The 23,901-nt window shown below is 36.8% G+C and overlaps 1 long non-coding RNA gene across 1 annotated transcript in view; it reads left to right on the top strand.

Moving 5' to 3' along the window:
- Positions 1 to 10,501, top strand: part of LOC149776964 (uncharacterized) — a 35,789-nt gene extending 25,288 nt beyond the window's left edge. The window contains exon 3 of the long non-coding RNA XR_016416144.1: positions 9,443 to 10,501. This is a non-coding gene — a long non-coding RNA (uncharacterized LOC149776964). The remainder of the gene's footprint in view (positions 1 to 9,442) is intronic.
- The last annotated feature ends 13,400 nt before the right edge of the window (positions 10,502 to 23,901 follow it).

Here is a 23,901-nt window from a genome sequence, read left to right as displayed (position 1 = left end):
GAAATTGTGTCCGTCTTATTGCAAAATACATCAACATTTAATTTAACCGTGCAGATCGCTAGAACAAACCTCTGATAATATACATTTTGAAAAGTGTTGTGTGACACGGATCGCCATTGTCGCTTGGTGTCTGCTTTCTTGTTCGAAAAGAGATCGTTTCGTCTTGACCATAAAAATTTAATTTGACTAAGTTTTACGCACTACTTGAACTCATAAATTTACGTTGTAGGTGTAAGCGGTCGTTCTCAGTTTTCTGGAAGTTCGTTTTTGCGTTTCTCAGATGTGATACTATTTTTTATGGACCGAACGAAATTTCTTTTGGCGTGAATCAGGACTCGTGGTTTTGTGGCATAAATAGAGCATTGATTAAAGCTCAGTTATGTCGTCTTCGAAATCGCTGACACGGATTTGAACTAACAAACTAACATTCAGAAGAAGAAGAAATTGAAGATGATGAAGAACTTGTGCCAGTAAAGACATGGAAATGGAAAAATTGACAAGGTGAGCCGATGCGTTGGCCCTGATGTGAAATTTCATACTACCTTCTGTAAGAGAATATACCAGAAAGAAAACGTAAGTGTCTCTTAGTCTTGACATTCTATAATAAGGATGGCGTGATTTGTTTTTACTCACACTTTATGAAATTGTGCTCTTTCACCTATCTCTATCCCTCTGGAACATGTTTTAGTTAGAATTGAAATGAAAGGATGTTTTCCTTCACGCACGCTCTTTAGGCATGCAAGTCGGTGAACAATAGTCAGTCTATTCATCCATCATTTTGTGTCTTGATGTTTCCTAGATCACACACTGATGCCATAAAATAACGGGTTAAATGGGTTTTGTAGTGTTGGGGGTGGGGTGGGGTGTAGGTGCTTGGCAGAGTTGGTCATTGCAGGTGAGGGCTTAGGTGCTTTCAAAAAACTTTTTCTTCTTCACTGTGTTGATGGAATATAATGGGTTATTTTCTTCATTCTATGTTGATAGTATATATAAAGGGTTATTTCTTCACTCCGTGTGGATAGTGTATAATGGTTTTCTTCTTCCCTCTGTGTGGTTAGTATATTATGGCTTTTTCCTCTTCCCTCTTTGAGGATAGTGTATATTGGGTTATTTATTTCTTCCCTCTGCGTAGATTGTAGATATGGGGTTTATTTTATTTACATCTCACCTCCGTGTGGATAGTAGGTATGGGATTTGTATTCTTCCTCTTCATGTGTAGATAGTATATTTCGGGTTTGTATTATCTCCCTTCTGTGTGGATAGTATATTTGGGGTTTGTTTTTTTCCTCTTCCCTGTGTGTGTGTGTGTGTGTCTGTGTGTGTGTGTGTCTGTGTGTGTGTCTCTGTGTGTGTGTGTCTAGATCGTATATTTGGTTGTTTTTTTTCTTCTTCCTCCCGAGTGTAGATCGTATATTTGGGGTTTGTCCGCGTTAGCGACGTTGTGTGGATAGTATATTTGGGAATTGTATGCGTTCGGGTACGTTTGTATGGAAAGTATATTTGGGGTTTGTATGCGTTCGCGTACGTTTGTATGGATAGTATATTTTGGGGTTTGTATGCGTTTGCGTACGTTTGTGTGGATAGTATATTTGGGGTTTGTATGCGTTCGCGTACGTTTGTGTGGATATTTTATTTGGGGTTTGTATTATCTCCCTTCTGTGTTGATAGTATATTTGGGGTTTGTTTTTTCCTCTTCCCTCTGTGTGTGTGTGTGTGTTTGTGTGTGTGTGTTCGCGTACGTTGTGTAGATCGTATATTTGGTTTTTTTTTCTTCCTCCCGAGTGTAGATCGTATATTTGGGGTTTGTCCGCATTAGCGAAGTTGTGTGGATAGTATATTTGGGAATTGTATGCGTTCGGGTACGTTTGTATGGAAAGTATATTTGGGGTTTGTATGCGTTCGCGTACGTTTGTATGGATAGTATATTTTTGGGTTTGTATGCGTTTGCGTACGTTTGTGTGGATAGCATATTTGGGGTTTGTATGCGTTCGCGTACGTTTGTGTGGATAGTTTATTTGGGGTTTGTATTATCTCCCTTCTGTGTTGATAGTATATTTGGGGTTTGTTTTTTCCTCTTCCCTCTGTGTGTTTGTGTGTGTTCGGGTACGTTGTGTAGATCGTATATTTGGTTGTTTTTTTCCTTCTTCCTCCCGAGTGTGGATAGTATATTTGGTGTTTGTATGCGTTAGCGACGTTGTGTGGATAGTATATTTGGGGTTTTTATGCGTTAGCGACGTTGTGTGGATAGTATATTTGGGATTTGTACGCGTTAGCGACGTTGTGTGGATAGTATATTTGGGTTTTTATGCGTTAGCGACGTTGTGTGGATAGTATATTGGGGTTTGTATGCGTTAGTGACGTTGTGTGGATAGTATATTGTGTGTGTGTGTGTGTATGTCTGCGCGCGTACGTTGTGTGTGTGTGTGTGTGTGTGTGTGTGTGTGTATTGGTCTCTGTTTGTTCCTATAAAACTCACTTTATCCCTATCAGATACACTCTACCTACCTACCTACAGTAGCGCGTATTCAGGTCAGCCACTTGCAACACTGTTGACGTTTATCCCCTAGTGTTCAGTACAGTGACGTCACTGACGCTGGAAATTTTGAAACTATAAATATGGACTTGGGGATTTCCACAGGTTGTAGCTATACATATGTATTAGAGTTCATAAACAGGAACGTCGCTCAAGCTGAGGCTATAAAAAGATAGTGGGATTTTCCAAAGGAATAACCCAGAAGTTGGAGCTATAAATAGATAGTGGGATTTCATATGAATTTCAGCTGATTATAGATACATAGGTATTTATCCACGATCGTCACACAAGTTTATATTGTAAGTAGTTACTAATTTTATCCATTTTATAGTGTGTGTGTGTGTGTGTGTGCGCGCGCGCGTATGTCTGTGCGCGTACGTTGTTTGTGTGTGTGTGTGTGTGTGTGTGTGTGTGTGTGTGTGTGTGTATTGATCTCTGTTTGTTCCTATAAAACTCACTTTATCCCTATCAAATACACTCTACCTACCTACCTACAGTAGCGCATATTCAGGTCAGCCACTTGCAACACTGTTGTCTTTTATCCCCTAGTGTTCAGTACAGTGACGTCACTGACGCTGGAAATTTTGAGACGATAAATATAGGCTTGGGGATTTCCACAGGTTGTAGCTATACATATGTATTAGAGTTCATAAACAGGAACGTCACTCAAGCTGAGGCTATAAAAAGATAGTGGGATTTTCCAAAGGAATAACCCACAAGTTGTAGTATAAATAGATAGTGAGATTTCATAGGAATTTAAGCTGATTATAGCTATAAATAGATACATGGGTGTTTATCCACGATATAATATTAAGGATATATTAACATAAAACCAAAGGCCCTTTTCAGAGCCATTCATAGGTCTCGAAAAGATCTTGACTTTCATTGCCTACCCCTTTTTATTTTTTATTTTTTTAAAAAAAAAAAATAGAGACCCCTCCCTGTTTCAATTTTCGTATGTTCCCTTTTCATGGACCCATCAGGTCGGGACCTTAATAAAATAGGGTCCCGACCCTGTTCCATTTTCCCTTGTCGCTCAACAGACCCAATATATTTTTTTTTCCATGTTCAATTCCCCTTGAGGCTAGAGTTGCCCATGATTTTTTCCCATGTTAAATTCCCCTTGAGGCTAGGTTTGCCCATGATTTTTTCCCATGTTAAATTTCCATTGAGGCTAGGTTTGCCCAAGGGGTCCTGTAATGCTAATTTCCATTGAGGCTAGGGTGCCCCACTTCACTACTAACACCCAACAGTATCCACATTCTTATCATTGATGGAATATTAGTCTGGAAGCTTGGATGTCGTACAAGCTACATTGTTCTGGTGGGATTTTTTTTTTTGGGGGGGGTCTTTGTTTTTTTTTTTTTTGGAATGTGTGCATGTTTTGTTCTTTTGTAACATCACTTTTGTAAATAAGCGCACCACTTGAAGAAGAAATGCACATTAAGATCAGATGTCACGGAAAGGCTGTATGTAATAAAGGAAGTCATGATATACTTTTTCGAGATGTCTGAATGTCCTAATCGAAAAGAAGTAGTTATAATAGAGACAATATATAGACTTGATCTAAAACATTCAAATCTGTTCACTAAATAAGACAAGCAAATTGACAATTATGTAAGATAAGGGAATAACAAAACTTTTCTGCAGACAGCTACAAACACAGAATAGAAGTCTGAATGAAATGTAATTAATCTATTAAGATAATTAGAGTTTTCATTTTTGTAAAAACCTTATTATCTTGATTTGCTGCAATTTTCCGACGTGATCTGAGTGATTGACCCGTTGTTTGGTAATCAGTATCACCAGAATTCTATATACCCGAGTGAGCAGAAATCTTGATTCAATTATTTCAATCGAATTTTTATATCATGCACTGTACACCCTATGGTCAATTTTTACCTAATCTTTACTCAGACAGCGTATCATTTGCTTTAATACTAGTTTACTCAGTTTTAAAAAGATGCAGCAAAGCTTCTTAATTACAATATTTGTAGCTCTGAGGAATCGTTGTACAAATATTCAGTCTCAATAAAAATAGAAACATAGAAAGTGAGAATAGCTTATTAAGCTTACTATGGAATAATAATATCAGTCTCTCAGTAATATAGTTGTGTAGAAATGAAATTTGTGTAATATTCAACTGGAATTAAATGCTGTACAAATGTTGTGGATAATACCAACCAATATATATTTTTTTACTTTCCATTTTAAATTCTTCAATAACACATATGTCCCTTTTTAAATATTATTTTCTTGCTTTAGCAAAAACGATTTTTAAAATCAAAGTATCAGAGTTTGCATGAAGGAATTCCTAATATCAGCCGTTATTTTAATAAAAAAAACCTAATTCCTGTTTCTTGCGGATACGACTATCTGATTTGGTGACAATGAAAATGTTGCTGACAATGATAATAATCATTTAAAGTAGGGACTGTTTCATTTTTCTTTTCGTCTGACTTATTGAAAGACAGCGAGGCCCTGGGTGAGATAGTGGTCTAATCACTGCCATCTCACCTTTGTCCGCGTAGGTTCGAGTCTCGGGCTCGAACAATGTAGATATATGATAAAGCTAGCAAGCAGCTTCCCGTGGGTCGGTGGTTCTTACCGGGTTTTCCCAAATTCTTCCTTCACCGGTCATTCTAACTGCCATATATTGCCTATCATGCGCTGAAAAATGACGATAACCCAAAATAGCAATATTAAAAGACAAGCTGCTATTATAAAAAGTGGAATGTTGACATCGTCACACGCACACATGCAGATAAATTTATACGTAACGGATATACGGTATGAAAAAGAACTTAGTCTACTGGTTTAGATTTTTAGTATATTGATTTATCTCTATATCATGAATATAATGTAAGTCACATTGGATGGAATACTTCTCTGTATATCTGCAACTACTGACCTTGACATATCGTATATAAATGCATAATTTTTCTGCCGTAGTTTTTCAAGGAATCTAAATAAATTGATGATTTAATCTCTCGCTTGTGTATATTTTTGGGAATAATGAAGACAGGAAGATGTTTCAAACACACATTATTGTTTAAGTATTTATTTGTTTTTAGAAAAGACATAAATATGATTTAAAATAAAGAAGGACCAGCTATACGGTATATACTGGAATGTCAGGGCTCATCTCAAAACAACGTTCTCTTTGTGACTTGTTCTCCACAAAATAACTTAAGAAAACTTGCAACCTACGGCTGTCTGGTACTTGCAGGAAAATTACGTAAAATTCTAAGGGCAACTAAGGAAAAACGTGAGTAATTCTCTTTAGTGAAACATCCTTAACCACGTACGAATATCGTATGTAAAAACTTAAGACAATCTTGGGCGTACATTGTTTTGTGAAACGGGTCCCAGCATGTTTCCGGTTTTTAAATTTATATGATGAAAAATTCATTTAGGTCTTTCATAAACCTCTATAAGGATTAATATGGATTCACTTCATAATACTGTAAGTTCCTCTGACATTTTTATTTATAACTTTGATAATTCAATTGCTTGTTAAATTTTACAACATTTGTTGGTTTTGCTTTTTCTTGTTACTTAATTTGTGACCACACAGTTCTAACAAAGCATAAATTATTTACTCTTTGTTGCACGAGACACTAAGAAGCACTAAATGGTATAATGTGGTACTATAAACATTTTTAAAACACTTTAGTGAACTTTAAAGCATGAACAGTATTTTCAATTAATAATTAACTATTGTTGTCAGATTATGGAATGTAACAATATACCTGATTCACGATATAACGTGATATTAATTACTGCAGTTGCGAAACCGCGAATGTTTGCCCCGTGCCTTGGAAACATATTTCTCTTTGTTTCTTCAGGTATATGCATTTCCATATAAATGTTTTGTTTCAATGTAAATATTTTTACATTTTGAATACTAACTAATCATTTTGTATTAACTTTGTAACGGATCTTTAGGACCTGAGATGACAGTCGTTTCCTACCTACAAGGGTGGTCGTTTAAAACCCGTTTATGTAAATGATCCAAAATGTTGCACTGTCTCGCGAGTAAAAGAAAAATTGTCTGGTTCCACGCCTTCTTTGCTCCCTGTGTTTCACTCATCTATTCGTATAGCGGAGTGCAACACAGGGAGCATACGAACAAGGGAACCGACTAAAGAAAAATGGCCTGTTCAAATACTGATTATTCAATGAAGAATTGTTATGCATCAATAACATAGATGTTTTGTAGAAAAAAATGGAAATGCATGCTACTACTACCAGTGAAAAGAAAAGACAAAGGATATGTTCCAAATTGAAATAACTAAACGACTGCCTGCTTTTGTAATCGCTGAAATTGACAAAAAAAATTATATTCTGATGCATCCGTTGGCTCAAATAATCAACAAGTGTACCCAAAACATATAGAAGTTTTGTCATTAAGTCGGCTTTAATTGATGGGCTGAGTGAACATATAACACTTCTGACTGGCTTGGCCTAATCATTACTCTAAGGACTATCAGCCGTATTAATTCAAACTTTTGCTGGCTGTTTCAAACGTATTGGCGGCTTAGAACAATGCAACTGGCTACAGTCGATAAAGTCCAAAATGACAGGACTTAAAAACAGAACAATAAAAATAGTTACAGAAGGTTTTAAAGTTTTAAAAACTACTGGATACTTTATTTGTTTGTTAACCACTCCACTGGCCTAAAATGCTCAAATTCATTACAAACTGACTAACAAATTACTGAATAAAGTAACTTTAACCATCAATTTAAAATTGCCAGATTTACAGACATCGTAGCGGCATCACTATAAATCTTCGTATAAAAAAAATTCAAATCACACACACAGATACACTTTGCTTGTTTTGTTTGGTTGGTTGGATTTTACGCCATATATAAGTAATTTTTCAGCTATATATATATATATATATATATATATATATATATATATATATATCGGTCATAACATTGTTCGTGGAGGAACCCTCCGGAAAATACGGAAGGAACCATCGGCCCACAACAAGCCTAATGCTAGCTCTTTTTCACATGCAGGTCCGGGATTCGAAACTACAGCTGGCAAGTGATAGTTGGCGCAGCGCCTTAAGCACTACAACACCGCGGCCCCTTGACAGAATATCCAATGTCAGAAAAGATATAATTTTGAAAAACTTAATAAACAGATGATAAACGCATTAAAAAAGCTTCACAAGTTATAAACGCAACATGTTTATTATTGCACTTGTATGAAACGATACATATAGGAAATGCCCAGCTTCGAAAAGTTGTTAGATATCACTATGACATTTAAATGATATAAAGTATTTGCCTGAACAATAAAGGTGTAGTGCATTTCATTACAAAATAAATCAATCACCATCATTTCATGATATGACGATAACAGAGGCATACTTTTCTAGGGCTACCGTATCATCAGAATTGCATACCGTTTCATATCTAGTTAGATGCCAAGCTAGGTGGAGTTTGTTGTTGATGCTAAAATTAGCCGTTTAGGCTTACTTCCGACATCAAAATTATTTGTAATAAACAGACACAAAGTTTTAAAAAATTATATTTCATTCATTTATGTGTGATGTGTGTGCTGAATTTTACATCAGCTACCTGGAACAACAATGCTTTGTAGAAGGTATAGGTGTCACAAGTTGGTGCTTTCTTTGTCGGATTCGTGTATGCAAGAGTATTACAAAGGTATCATCAATCAAGTTTTGACTTGTCACAAAATAAACAAAACCACAAACTGTTGAATAATGAGGTAGGGAGCTGGAAAAAAAACGGATATGTGCAACAATGTATAAAGTTTGCTTATGTGTTAATTTGTGATCAGCTGGTAAAAATTCACTTCCATTGCAACATGCTTCCTACAAAGAGAAAAATAAGAATCACTAGCTAGCTGCATTTCGGCTATGCGGTTCATGTCGTGAAAATTGCACATATGCCTCCATCCTTTTTTTTAGTTATTGCAACCAGTGGTATCACTTCAATTTTGAATCGTTGTCTGACGAAGATTATCAGGAATACAAAAATGTAAATACTTCGCATCTTTGCAAACACTGCTTTACACTAAGAATGGGTGGCTCAAATTATGATTACGCCTAAGGACTGCATCGAATGGAACAGGTAATTTATTGCTTAATTATTACACGAATCAGAAGCACATCACTAGTATATCCTAAATGTATCCGATTACCGGCCAAATTCTAGTAGGGGCCAAAATTCTGAGTTCCATTCCCATACCCTGTACATTTTCTTGAATTCTTTTTAATAGAAACAACACCAACAGTTCTGTAAATAAGTCGTTATACAGCTGACGGTATTATCAGTTTCAAGAAATAAAAGTTACCTTACATAATTGTTTGTAAGACATTTCCGTAGAACTATATCTTAAAAATTTTGACCCGTAACCGTAACATAGTATGAAATCCTGTTTCTTTAAATTCTTCATTTTGGTAGTTATGTTCAAATTTAAATTGCCAAGCGTTTTGAAAAATTCCAAAAGCTCTCTGACTTTGTACATTTGCTCACATTTCCCATCTTCCTTTTTTATTTTTTAAATAAAGCATGGAACTACTTTATCCCTTATATTTCAGTTAATTTACATATTAGACCGAACACGCTCTGTTTCAAACGTAAATTGAAAATAAAAGCAAATATTCGTGCTATTGCTATTCAAATTTATGAATTTTACGCTGAGAATTGATTTCTTTTTAATGTCACAGGCGAAATGACATTCAGGCGAACCGTCTTTCTCCCATTTTCTTCCATTCATGTTCTTGCGAACGTTTTAAATTACTTGCAAAATTTTCAATTTTTCGATGGAAATGTTTGCACAAAGTGAAATATGTATGGATTGAACGATATGTTTTTCATTTGTGAATTTATTTAAATATTCAAAATTGTGTCTACTTCAATTTAGGCTGCTGCTCTTGGCATGGGTGTACAGGAACCTATATGTAATGGAGTGGCCTACGCAAACGATAGCATTGATATTGATGGTAGAACGAGAAATTCAAAGATAAATTGAGACATGAACACTTAGACTTTCTTCAATATTATCGAAAATACGAAGAAGAAAAATTGCCGACCACTGCATCAGCAAGAAAGACGAATCATGAACCACAAACTAAAGCTTGCTATATGATCTTATTGTATAGTTGCATATGAAAGATATGCGGCGGGTTCTCTATGGTACTGGAAACTTAAGCTTGGTTCCAAGATTTTGTAAAAATAAAATTTCACCGGTTGTATGGCACAACATGTCTGAGGAGGACAAACAAATTTACTTGAAGAAATTCCTGTGTACTAAAACAAGAGAACAGAAACCACAGATTCTTATCTCCTCTGATGGCACATACACCGTTAGAAGGACGCAAAGAATTGCCAAAACACCAAAACATGAAACCATGAAACCAGGTAGAACACATGCGGCAAAACAGTAAAGTGAGGACAGAACCATTCAATTAAATAGCAGCCCTGGCTCTGTGATTGCTGATGAACCTTATATTTCGGGTTAATATATGGTTTAAAGTCAACATTAAACTTGCACACACTGTCTTGAAATATGATCTCATAAATCTCATACTCAATCTTAACAACAACATAATTCTCTTGTTATTAAAATATTGATATGACGCAGACGTCATAATAATAATAATAATAATAATAATAATTATACTACTACTACTAATAATAATAATACTAATAATACCTCAATAAAAAGCCAACATGTGTATAAAGACTTGTCCTTCTACTGTTCCAGAGATGTTTATAACAGTATACCCTGAATGTTTTTAACTTAAAGTGTCTTGCAAAATATTTTAGTTTTAATTTCTATGGCTTGTTGCTTTCTAGCGCTTTTAGTGCTTCTTAGTAGTTCTTAATGCCGTCCGACAGTAAATACATGTTCTTTATTTGTAAAGACAGTAATATAATATAGAGATAAGAAGAAAGAAAACAGATTGTGATACAAAACAGGAAACAGTCTTGACAAATTAAAACTCTCTGCACACAGTTTTAGAAAAGACTTTTAAAAGAAAACTGTTTCATTCACCACTGTATCCTAAATAGATTTTAAATACGTTTTTCTTCTACACTGACCAGTACAACGGAGCCAATAGAGAGTTGTCTTTCCTGATGCTCAAAATAGTTTTTTTTCTCCCTCTCAGCAGTCGTTATTGTGTACGCAAATAACCACCATGCAACGCGCGCCCACTTTACGCCTCCATTTTGATTCCCTAGCAAACCTTGTCATTATCACGTATAGTCAAGATTAAAATCCGATTTAATCGTCTACAAGGATATGTACTTCAACGAAATGATACAGAGATTATACTTGAAATCAAGTGTCCCTATAGCACGAAAGACAACATAAGCTGTAAGTTCCCTAGATTATATCGAAAGACGGAATAGTGAAGTTGAACCGCAATCATGCAGAAATGTAGAAATGTAGTCGTTTCTGACAAATATTCAATACTGTGATTTGGTTTTGAAAATTATTTTGCATTATGTCCACAAGATTGCCATCTTGAACGAATATTTCCGGACAATAATCTTCGCGATACAATATCATAGCCTGCCTATTATGACAGAACTTATATTTAAAAATACTTTTTGCGAAGCAAGTGGTTGTGGCAAAGACAGCTGACAAACCAATTTTAATTAGTACGGCCAGATATTGTATTTGTGGTAGAGATGATGGTCGGAGGATGAGACCGAATGAAAGCGATAGCTGTTCAAAGATGTTGTTTCATCATCAGTATATTAAAATGAAACTTGTGCTTAACGGAACATGACTTTGTGGCGAATGTCAAAACTGAGTATTCTTGAAACGCTTTAGAAATATGACATTATATAATAACAATTGGCTTTTTAACTTGAACGATTACCAAATTATTGAGGTCAGCATATGACAATTGAAAATCATTCCATGTTTCTACTTATTTGTTTATTCATATGTTTATGTCTGTTTATTGATGGATATATTTATTTCTGAAAAAAATAACAAAAATGGTTGAAATTTCGATTTTTAATTTGAAGACACTAAATGCGGTTGACATGCATAACAGAGTATGATGTATTAGTATATCCTTACGCACGAAATGAAACGTGCTTTTCGTAATGATTGGGAAGAACAATATTGTTAGGTGCTGGTTTGCGTGGCTAGGGAATCAAAATGGCGGATATGGAAGTGCACACATTTTGTGATGTCACGCTTGTTTGTTTAAACATATTTTATTGATATAATAGGTTACAATGGGATTGGCCACAAGTTGTAACAACTTAAATTAGCTCTCTGCCTACATGATACAAGTATTGCAACACATTCAACATGACAAAATAAAAGTGATAATGATGAGAGAGAGAGAGAGGCACCATGACAGTAGTCACGATTTGAGTAAGTTATTGAAATCGTCCAGAATCAGTTATATATTTGCATACATGATACAAAATTCTTTATTTTTCATTTGCATCTCCCTTTCCCCAAAGCAGTAAATATACGTCATGACATTGAAAGTAAATTTCTCATCAACTGAGCTCTTTCTTTACTTGACCTGGGTCAGAATATGGAAAAGTGCATGGTGATTTCGATCCCATCTGATGAACAAAAAGGAGTGTAAGCAAGTTGAACACGGTAAAAATCAGCTTTTAATGAACTTACATTGTGTCGTAATCCAGTATGGATGATATCCAGTGTTCGATTAATTAAACTTGTCATTTTGCTATATACGATTTGTGGACATAAACATTTTTCAAAGCAAAGTAAGACATACTAAATTGAGTATCCTGTTAAAAATTGTTCCACAAAGATACTGTTGAAGGTGTAAAATATAATTTGGTAGAATTTAGCTTGAAACTGCAAATGACCATATTTTTTCATCGAAGGTTATAACTTGTTTGTACGGACACAGGGGAAGGGAGTAATTCAGAGATATAGTCCGGGGTTCTGCTCATTTTAATATTGTAGAATGTGAGTAATGTTTGCCTTTTTCTTCTAGACTGCAGTCTTTAGAACCCTGTTTCAAAGTAGAAAGATTGCCCGTTAGTGTATTTTGGAAGTCTTGTAACTATTCTTGCCACTTCAAGTTGTAGTTTTTCCAATTTTTCTAAATCGATCAAAGAGCATCCGTCCCAGACAACACTAGCATATTCCAAGATAGGCCTGATACAGTTAAATACAGTTTTGATAAAATTTGCCTACTTAGTTTTTGTTTTAATTTCGTAGTTTAACTATTCAACATGATGCTGTTTTTAAAATACTATCAATGTGACAAATCCATTTGGTATTTGATGAAAGTATTAGTTCTAGATGGCGATGAGAATCCACGTATTTAATTTTGATATTAGCAAGAACCTGTTCAGGATTATTTGTTACTTTGTGTTTGTGTTAAACATAGCCACTGTTTTTTCAGGATTAAACGTTAAGAGCCATTTCTTGGACCATTTATGCAGTTGTATTAGGTCATTATTCATGAAAAGCTCCATTTCAGCATAATAAGGGGATGAATAATGCAGAGATAAGTTATTTGCAAAAAGACGAGTGAAAGAGCTCATACCATAGGCAATATTGTTTACATAAATTAAAGACAAGAGTGGTCCAAGCACCGATCCTTGCGGCACACCAGTATTTATAATTATTTCCCGTGAATAAGTACCATGCAAAACCACCGCTCGTTTTCTATTACTTAAATAACTCTCAAAAAATGGCATAGATGGCAACTATTCTGAATTGCATCAAGTTGTTTAGTACAGTGTTTTGCAAACATTGTCACACAAGAAAAAGGCTTGTATTTGCACCGTGGGCATCAATGACCTTCGGACATGAAAAATGAAGATAAAATTTGGGTTTGGGACCGGTGGCGTACTAAGGGTAAATGGCGACCGGGGTGACGATGATGGTCCCGCCAATGCTTTTACTGCAATTTAATTTTTATCAGCTGTTTTTGGTGCCCAAAGACCTCTGACAATCCCCCACCCCAGGTCAGTACACTACAGGTTGAGATGCATAAACTTCTCTTCCTATGAACTGCCAATAACTTCTCAAAAATATTGACCTTTTTATGTATTTTAATTGTTATGTTTTTTGTTATTTTAGGCAAGTAGATGCAGCATTTAATTTATGCATAAAAAATGTGCCTTGCACCCTTAAAGTTAATCAAATGTCAATCAGAATGTCTTCGACTATTTCTGCGAGGAAGAAAGTATGCCTTAGATGCTGCGCAATAATTTGCATAAACAAATCACAGATTTCTCCGCAAGAAAAGCAACCACAATCTATTATATGTTCTCCAGCTATTGAACCGCAGAATTTACAGATAAGTAGCAGAGAAGTTACGGGTACATTCGCCAGTTATCGGTACATCCTCGTTTCTTAAATAGCCGTGATAATTCAAATGCAGCTATCCAACGTGCGACCTCTGATCCATAGGATAGACTTCGAAGTTACGAATGTTCGAATGTCGATGGAAACATCTTAGGTTTCTTTCTTGACTTCACGGAAGAGGCCTAGAATGTTCTAGTTGGCTCAGATGTTGACAATCGGAATATATTCGGCCTTTGTCATCGAGTTGAGAAAGAAACACCGGATGTAATTCGCCGTCACTGAGAATTCTATTCTGAACATTCGTTCACGGATATCGGGGCGGAAAGAGACAAAGTCACAATCGGAACAAGGTCGGTCTTGCGAGGTTATTTCACAATCTCACGGAAATGAATGACAAGAAGGGTGAGGTTGTTTTGATTTTGACTTAGTCGCCATATTGTTCCATGTGAACGAAAGTAGTTCAAAATATGGTTATCAATGGCGACGAAATACATCCGAGGTTTCTCTCTCGATTTGACTGAAAATGCCGAGGACATTCCGATTGTGTCGATAGCGTGATCCCCTGGCCTCCCATGATGCTCCACACACGATGTCAGAATGATAACGATGGAGACATAGTTATGACTAAATACAACGAAAGAAGAAGAAAAAAAAAAAACGTCGTGGCGACACACCTGGAAATAAACGATTTCGTGCCATTTCTTTATTACCATCTGATTTTTGTAATATTTCCCTTATCTTAAATTTTTTTATCGGTATGGGCCATTCAAAGGTGGGTTCCTGGCCTCTGCGGATCATCATGGAATGGCATGGTACCTACGCTATGGAGAACTATATTCTGAATTTCTTTCGTTCATATGGGATAATATGGAGACGGTAACAAATGGAATATTCACGGCCTTTGCTGTTTTAATATATGTGTCGCGTTTCGCCAGAGGCGAATCACAAAACACTTCAAATTGTTCTGTTTTCCTACGATTACTTTCGAGGCTGTTTCATGACTTTGAAAATGGCCGAATGATGTTCCGATTGCAGAACGGTTGTCATCTCTTCAATTTCGGAGGTAAATAAATCTTGCACGTAGTCTGCAGGACTATCAGTACCAGTTCAGTTCCCATAGTAAATCTGTGCAAAACAAAGATATTAAAATTTCGATAACTTTAAATTTCTGAGTGTTCATGATCAAACCTATATTTATCAGTATATATAAGCATCCTGGATGACAGCTTGTGTGTAGAGAAAATCATAATAGCCCCAATATTTTTTGGATCCACGTGTCTTTGAAACATGTGCTTTAAATTCCGCACCAAATTGTCTGGTAGTAATTCCGGTAATGAGTGTTCCAAACTCAAGTTTAAATGATTGAAATTCCGCAATGTCTCTATTTTGTTTTAGTTACAACTAGGATAAGCTACTAAAATCTAACTTGGGTTCGAGTTTCGGATTCGGCCAATGTAGGTATGTGAGAAAGCTTGCCAGTAGCTTCTCGAGTGTCGGTGGTTCTTTCCGGGGATTTCCTGGGTTCTTCCTCCACCATTAATACTGGCCGCCGTGTAGAGCCTATCGTATGCTGAAAAATGGCGTTAAATCCTACAACAACAACAACACACACATACTCTCTATCTTATCTTCCCCATTTCTATACTGGTTCTCATTTTTCCACATTATTAGTACCGTGAGTTTTTCAAACCCATACAAGGCTGTGATCAGTTGATTGGTTGATTGATTGGATTTACGTCGCGTGCGCCCAGAAAGGCATGTGCGACGGGTTTATTCCCGCATAGCGGGATGCTAAATGTTGCTGGGAGAAGGAATTAGTGCCACATCCCACAGGCGTTTATGTGCTCAAGGAGCACTGCTAATTTAGCTGTCATGTCGTAGGACTATATGTCTCTAATGACCTGAATGAAGGGCTTTCATGAGTGGGAATGGGCCCAACACACACTCATGTTAACGATGAGTTGATTTCAGTCCGTATTTTCGGTACTAGGTGTCGACCAAGCAGTATGTAACGCCCGTTGCGATTGGTCGCAATGATGACATCACATCGGGACACCTAGCTTTAGGCGGGTGGAAATTGGTCCACATCTCCGCCGTTATACGATGTCCGAGGGAGGCAAAGGAGCAAGGAACTCGGCAAGCCAGCCGTGGATGTCGTGCACTCCCAAGAACGTCAGTCCGTACTTAGTCAAATTTAGTCTAGTTGTACTAATGGACAGTAAAAAAAATGCCAGTAATGTGTTAGCCACCTGTGCAATTATGTCAAATCAAAACAAAATGTAAAATTAACCTACGTCCTAACAATCGTACAAATTCTAGTACATAGTGTACGTTGTAGATGCCCTACAATTTTTTATTTACTAACTAATATGTCTGAGCGACATATAAAAAGTTTGGTCTCTGTTAGGTCATAAAAGGTTTGAATTTTGAACCGTTGGATTGACGGATCAAGTTCGTGTATATAATAGTTTTATCGAAACGGGATACCAAGCCAACATGGTTCCTGGATAAGAGGCAGTATTGGTAGCCCTTAGAAGTGCTTTTTTTTTTAGCAGAAGTTCCCTGTTTTTCTTCTGCTTCTTTACATTTCTCCACAGTCCTTTTTCCTCTCAGGTAATTTCGGGGAAATGGTAGCTGTGTAGCGTAAAATTGTAGTTAGCTGCTTCTACAAGCTGCTGGACTGGGTAGTTCTTGTAGGCCTCTTTATAGAATTGTGTAAGGATTCCGACACCATAGTGCCACTCGCTATTCATTTATTTTTGCTTTTATTTATGTTAGGTGTTTAATGCGCGCGTTGCACTCTTGTGTCCGACTGAGGCAAAGGAGGTAGTGACCAGGAAGGCAGGCGACCATCTGCAGGCAGGAGTCCGCTCATTCAAGGGTACTGGTCTAAATGGATGTAATTGCACGAATTTTGTGTTTTGGTTCTTGTATCTGAAATTGTTCTAAAGATGAGTTAGATTACACTGGATGGAAAACTCTGTGCTGCTTTAGTGTTAGTAAGGTCTGTATCACAGAATTAGGCCGCAGTATTACTTTGGCTGTCTTTCATGTTAGGGCTAGGAAGAGAGCAGAGAAGATTTTTAAAAAAATACCTTTGTTTATTTGTTAAGGATATATTTGGGATTAAGTACACGGGAACCTTTGCTGAGTACTGAGGTCCCTAGGCATGTATAAAAAGCCCCCGTCTGTCTATGTATATTTATCTGGTTTTAGAGAGTATTTGGGTGGGTTATGTATGTTTTACAGACTGTTATTTTTAAGCTAGAGGGACACCCTTGCTGAGTACTCAGGTCCCTCAAGATCTGTCAAAGGTGCCCATCTCCTAGTGGAAATTTATTTTTAAGTGAGGTTGGGTTGTTTACTTTATGATTTTAAAGTGTTTTATATTTTCTGTGATCAGTGATGAGAAACACTGGAACTTCTGAAATTTATTTTAATTAATCGTAGCATCTTTTTCAGAACAAAATATAAAAAAATTCTGTAAATTACAGCGTTGACGTTAATTTGAGGCATATTTTCACAGGCAGAAATAGCTGAGGAAGTTCACAATGGGACTGGTAGGAACTTTTCCTACCATTCGCAACTTTGAACTCAAGCCTATTCGGGACCATCTCAGCTATTTTTGCAACACTAAAAGATCCATCGGAGCTATTTAAATTCCGGCTAAATTCTTTCAACACTCGTTCCGGGCCTACAATCAACACGGCGACTCAATAGGCACAACTGCTTCTCCAGCGCAGAATGGGTCTGTCAGTATTGCTGACTGACATTTGAAGAATGTGACATTAAGGTGATTTAAAATCCAATAGACCTTTTTCAGGAAGTCGAATCTGGTTTTTTCCACTCCAGTACTTAACGCATGCGCAATCAACGTAAGGCAACGATTGTCATGAACATAGTGTATGTTCGTGAAGAAAGTTTCAAACAAATTTTTAAAGGTTTGACATCTGTACACCCTTCACAGAAATAGTGTGTTTAAAAATCACGAGTAAATAGTTCAGTAACTTGCCTAAAGCAGAAAAGTAAATATTAGCACAGAAAGCATCAGAGAGGACCAGGGCAGCGGACAGGATTTGTGGGCCCTAGGAAAAAGTATCCAATAGGTCCCAATGAATCACAAATTGAAACAACGGTGGACTCCCTGACTGTTGTGGTCCTGAGGAATTTGTCCTACTCTGTCCGCGGTCCTGAATATCACTTACAAAGTTGTATGATCCATTTATGAAAGGAAAGGGGTGGGGTGGACGATTTTCGTATGTGACCAGAATTACAATTTGTACAAATCTACAAGTATTTAGACGATTCATCAAGACTATATACTCGTGAAAACATGATGACTTACAAATCTCTTTGTCGCAGATAAATATTTCATAGTGGATGGATGCATACAGGTGAACACAGCATTATCAATGCCAGCGTAATCAGATACCAACCCAATCAAAGAAGCCACACGAATTACACATAGCTGATAGTGTGTGTGTGTGTGTGTGTGTGTGTGTGTGATTTGGATTTTTAACGTAGCTTTAACAATTTTTCAGTCATATTGCTACGATGTCTGCAGTGTGACAGTTTATAGTGATGTCTAGCACTGGGGTATCATGCCGTAGACATGTAGCACGATGTCCCACCCAGTCACATTATCCTGACACCAGACCGACCAGTCCTAACACTAACCTCTTAATGCTGAGCGCCAAGCGAGGCAGCTGTTAGTACCATTTTTGTAAGTCTTTGGTATGTGGCCGTTCTTTTACGATTTAAAGAACTACCGCCCAGTTTCTAATCTCTCATTCATATAAAAAATCTTAGAAAATGTTGTTCTATCCCAGCTTGTATCTCATCTAAATTCAAACAGTATTTTTAGCAATGTACAATCTGCATATCGGCCTTGCCACAGTACTGAAAATACTCTTCTAAAAGTAGTTAATGACATTCTCTCTTCGTTGGATAACGGAAAGATTACAGTCCTCACTTCCTTGATTTGTCTGCAGCATTTGACACAATAGACCATGATATATTACTTCACCGTCTCCAGCATGTATTTTGGCATTCATCAAACAGCCTTACTGTGGTTCAAGTCCTACTTGGTCAACAGGACACAAATTGTATCTGCAAATGGAATACACTCCAGCCCAGTTGATCTATGTTGTGGTGTTCCACAGGGGTCTGTTCTTGGACCTGTTGTCTTTATTCTGTACACTCAGTCGCTCTCAAGTGTCATAGATCATCATCCAGTGTCTCACCAATTGTACGCTGATGACACCCAAATATACAAATCTAGCCACCCAACTGAAGTTGATGCTACCATCTAAGGTGTAGAGAGGTGCATTACTGATGTGAAATCATGGATGACATGTAACAAGCTGCAGATGAATGATGATAAAACTGAGACCATTCTGATCACAACACAAAGACTTTCTCATTCACATCCTTTACCTGAAACAATAAATATCAGCAACACCAACATTAAATTCACACAATCAGTACGAAACCTAGGTGTTACTCTGGACAGTACTCTCACATTGCACCAACATGTCATGAACATTTGCAAGGCTGCATATCTTGAGCTGAGACGCATCAGCTCAATTCGCAAATATCTTTCAGTTGATGCCACTAAAACACTTGTGTGTTCATTAGTACTTTCAAGACTGGACTATTGTAACTCAATTCTGTCTGGTTCATCTCAATATCTACTCCAGAAACTTCAAAAAGTTCAAAACACAGCTGCTCGGATCATACTTAGAGTACCACAATCAGAGCACACCTCCCAGCTGTTCTGTACCCTACACTGGCCTTCCATTCCATCCAGAATCAAACACAAAATTTGTTCTCTGTGCTACGTTTCACTGTCGGACTCTAGTCCAACATACCTATCCGATCTCACCCATGTGTACACACCAGGAAGATACTTACGCTCCTCTTCTGACAATCGTATACTCATTATTCCCACTATGAAAACAAAGTCATATGGACAGCGTTCTTTTGCATACCAGGGCCCAGCGACGTGGAATGAATTGCCCACTGAACTTAGTCACAAAGACACAGTGATCACATTCAAGAGGGCTCTCAAAACTCACTTATTTCGACTGCAAGAACAAACTTAAAGACCTAATAATCTTTTTCTACCTGAAATATTCTCAGCATGTTTTTTTATTTTTTAATGTTTTTCTAACTTCATGGTGTTTGTTTTTGTAATAATATTATTATATGTTTTTTATCTTATAGGTGTTGTCTAATGTTGTAAAGCGCTTAGAGCTTCTAAAGATTAGGCGCTATGCAAAGTCCTCATTATTATTATTATTATTATTACTCGGCCGGGGATCGAAACCACGACCTTCCGCTTCCGCATAGCTGATAGTACTGTAGCAAGTATATTGCATGATGAGTGAACTCATCATTATTATCCATATTTTTTTCACTGAGTTAGCAAACGAGAGAGAGAGAGAGAGAGAGAGAGAGAGAGAGAGAATAAATTTCTTAGCCAATCCAATGTATCATAAACAGTTTTGGGATTCACATTCATTCCCATTTAATTTATTAACTAAATGGCAAATCTTTGAGGAATCTGCTTAATATCTGATGTGCCGCCTTTGGTGTTCTCTGTTTGCTGCTAATTAGACAAGTTAACTTGTTTATTTTCGGATTATTCATTACCATGCAGTCATGGGGGTGGGGGCGGAGTTTAGATGAGAGTCACAATGCAGTGACATAAAGCAATAGATACTCATTTATTGTTTTAAAAAAAACTTGATGAAAACGTACATTTAAACTCTTGTACTTGTGTGCTGGCATATTATTGTTTACTACTATCTGCGGCGATCTATAACGACAAATGTTCTATACATGTAAGAAGTGTATGTTACTGAGTTGCCCTACGTCAAATGCGCATGACCGTACCGGATGCGGCTATGGGATAGGTTTGGCCAGCTAAAAATAGTATCTGAAAATGATCTGGACTCTATAGCATTTAAAGAATTAACTGTCTTCATATTATTTATTTTACATTTTCTTTTTAAAAAATCATTTCAAAAGAGCCTTTAGTCTCAATAGATGTGTTTGAGGAACAGCTGATTGGCCCCTATGCAATTTACTTATATCTACGTTATTGCATATGCTATGTATAATAATTTGCATTTGTTAGTTTTTCTCCATGATTATATGTTATGTATGATGGTATTTTGGACTTGAGTTCGTCTAAAATCAAGTTCATTGTCCACATAACCAGTATCTTTTACTTTGGTAAACAAATAATCCATAGCTAATATTCAAATATTAGGCTCATTATTAATGTAAACATGTTTATTCTAATCTGAGTCTAGGATATTGGAATTCCCTCACAGAATAACATATTTTACTTTATGTGTAGCTCGTTCTCTATTATAATCTTAGTAACATATTTTATCTGTTTATAACTTAGAATTTTCTAGAAATGAACTTTGGACCTACATCCTGGCTTTACATCTGTAATAATCTTGTTTACTTGAAAAATTATTCATTCCTGCGTTTAACATCTTTAGCAGGATCATTCTTATTGTTGTGTTCCTTATTTGATTTGAGTGGAATTACTTATTCAAATTATTATTCACTGGAAATAATATTCACTAATATTCTTGTGCAGAGACATTAACTTGGAATTATTGTCGATGCGAATAAGGACATATTGGATTATACTATTGTGATTCCGGCCACTGGTTCATTAGTACATTCGAGACTACAGGCACATTAACACCTTCAGCACTGGATCTTATTTGGCATACTACTGGAATTCAGTTGGAACTTTATACATTTGGACTTGTGATGAAACTTTTTGGTCTATTTGGGATTTAATTCGCGTTGCTGTTTCTTTTTAAATTTTCACTTTGTATGCAGTATATGAGTAGTGAAGAAGACAATGTCTAATTCTTCCATGGAACAGGATTCCTAAAGTTGAATGAGTTAATGGTAAGTAAAAACTTATTTTTGCATCTACCACTGTTCTGTAATTAAAGAAGGGATGTATTGTAGATTAGCAAACATGGTATATGTAGCGCTTTTCACCGGTTTTCACCTGAGCGCGAAAGGTGTCCCGGCATGCAAAATTCGCACGTTTCAGAGCCCATAACTTCAGTTTGGTACAACGCAGAAAAGTCAATGATGGCTTGATGAATAGAAAAATATTTCAGGAGTAAAACAAGCCATACTGTATGGATGTGTGCCTTTAAAGACGGAAATAGCAGAAGAAAATCGAGGGTCATGGGTGAAACCAAGTATTTGGAAGTTACATACCTTCTCTCTTATATAGTATGCTAGAGACAGTCCTAACGGGTCATGGGGGTAATCTGAGGTATTTTTGTCACTCTGTATCATGTTTTTTTCCTTCAGATTATTGTTGGTTTTTTTTTTTCAACATCAAGCTCATGTCGAGCACCTGTGGATGTTGGCATAGTGAAAGTATGAATAATGTAACAAGGTCATTACTGTAATAACCCAATATAACAACATATGGCACTGTTACAGCTTTCCTAACAATGGGCAACTGTCTCACTTCTGGTATATTACAGATTCTAAGAATGGAAGACATATTTACGGATCCCCCGATTCCATCCATATGCACTGGTTGACTTTCCGCGTCTTGCAAGAGATACTCGAGTCCTTGAGAAATTCAGCCATAATGGAACTTCGGAGATGAAATTTCTGTGATATTGGCGTGACTTTTAAAGGAACTAGAGTAGGCATACCATATAAATTACGACAAAACACTCTCACCCTAAATCCATGCTGGTTACACAGAAATGAAAAAATGCGAAAAGAGAGCTCAGCAAGTTGTACTTTGTCCATGTATGAACCGGGATGTAGCATGGTAAAAAGTTATAGTGAAATTAGCCAAAGATATCAAAAGACTCCTATCACTGAACCTGTTCGCTGATGCCACATCCTTTACCAGTAAGACCGGCAGAAGATCAGTTACACCAGTATATGCCGTTTTTTACCGATAAAATTTGCTTCTGTAACGAAAACAAAACAAAACAAAACAACAAAAAACGTGAGGCTGTCGGTATTTATGTACCCACAAACTGTAAAACACGTATTAAGTCCTGAAAGTCAACTGTATCATTAGTCCCATATCCCTGCCGACTTTGATCCCATTTCCCTGCCGACTTTGATCAGTGATTGTCGGCAACAACACAGCACCAGAAGGTGAGTCAGCTAGTCTCTCGACGAGTTGCACGGATTTGATATCAGATTCAACTTGAAACAATACAGTTGTATTACACAAATTAATGCACTTCTCTTTCTGTTTCACCGGCATTAATCCAAGCAGTCAATTTGATTCATTCCGTTTGCGTCAAAGAATATTGAATAAGGAGATATTTCTTTGTTATGCATGTAATTTGTCTGTTGTTTTTGTATAACATTGGTGTTTTTATTTACTCGTTCAAAACAAATTAACACCCATCATTTGTTTGCTGTGGGGACCAGCTTTTTTATTTTTTTTTATTTTACCGGTTTATGTAAGTCATGCGATCTAGCAATGCTGGAGTTGAAGGCCTTCACTCACGCGAAGCTGGGCCGGATTGGGAAAGGGGGGGGGGGGTCTGGGTTTCAGGACCCACCCTACCCAGTCGGCTAAAACAAAAACGTACATACAAAGTCATTTGTCACTTGAAATTTTTGACCATCCTTGCACACGTTCATTGGGTTATGTGTACACTTTGAGTAAATAGACACATGCCCTTTCGATGAAAGTGAGGGCCCCTTTGAAATTTTAGACACACCCTCCAAAAAATACCCCCCCCCCAAAAAAAACCCATTTGAAATACTTAGCGTGGATTGAATTTGATACTTTTAGCTACATTTAATGATGCTTACCAGATAATCTACTGAGTTACAGATAGGATAACATTCGCAATGCAGTGTGGAACTTAATTAGTAATGGTTAGCCAATCATCTTCTCTGTGGAAGGGAAGTGGGTGTGGGTATGTGCATGCAAGAGAATAGACAGCTAAGGGACAGGAACTTAATTGAGGGACTTGATAGATGATGACAGAATTAGAGACAGAGGAGTGTAACAGAAG

Source organism: Sinohyriopsis cumingii, chromosome 18, assembly GCF_028554795.1.
Source record: "Sinohyriopsis cumingii isolate HCF-2022 chromosome 18, ASM2855479v2, whole genome shotgun sequence".
Lineage (NCBI taxonomy): Eukaryota > Metazoa > Mollusca > Bivalvia > Unionida > Unionidae > Sinohyriopsis > Sinohyriopsis cumingii.
Note: the sequence above shows the minus strand (reverse complement) of the source record. Positions and strands in the feature narration are given on the sequence as shown.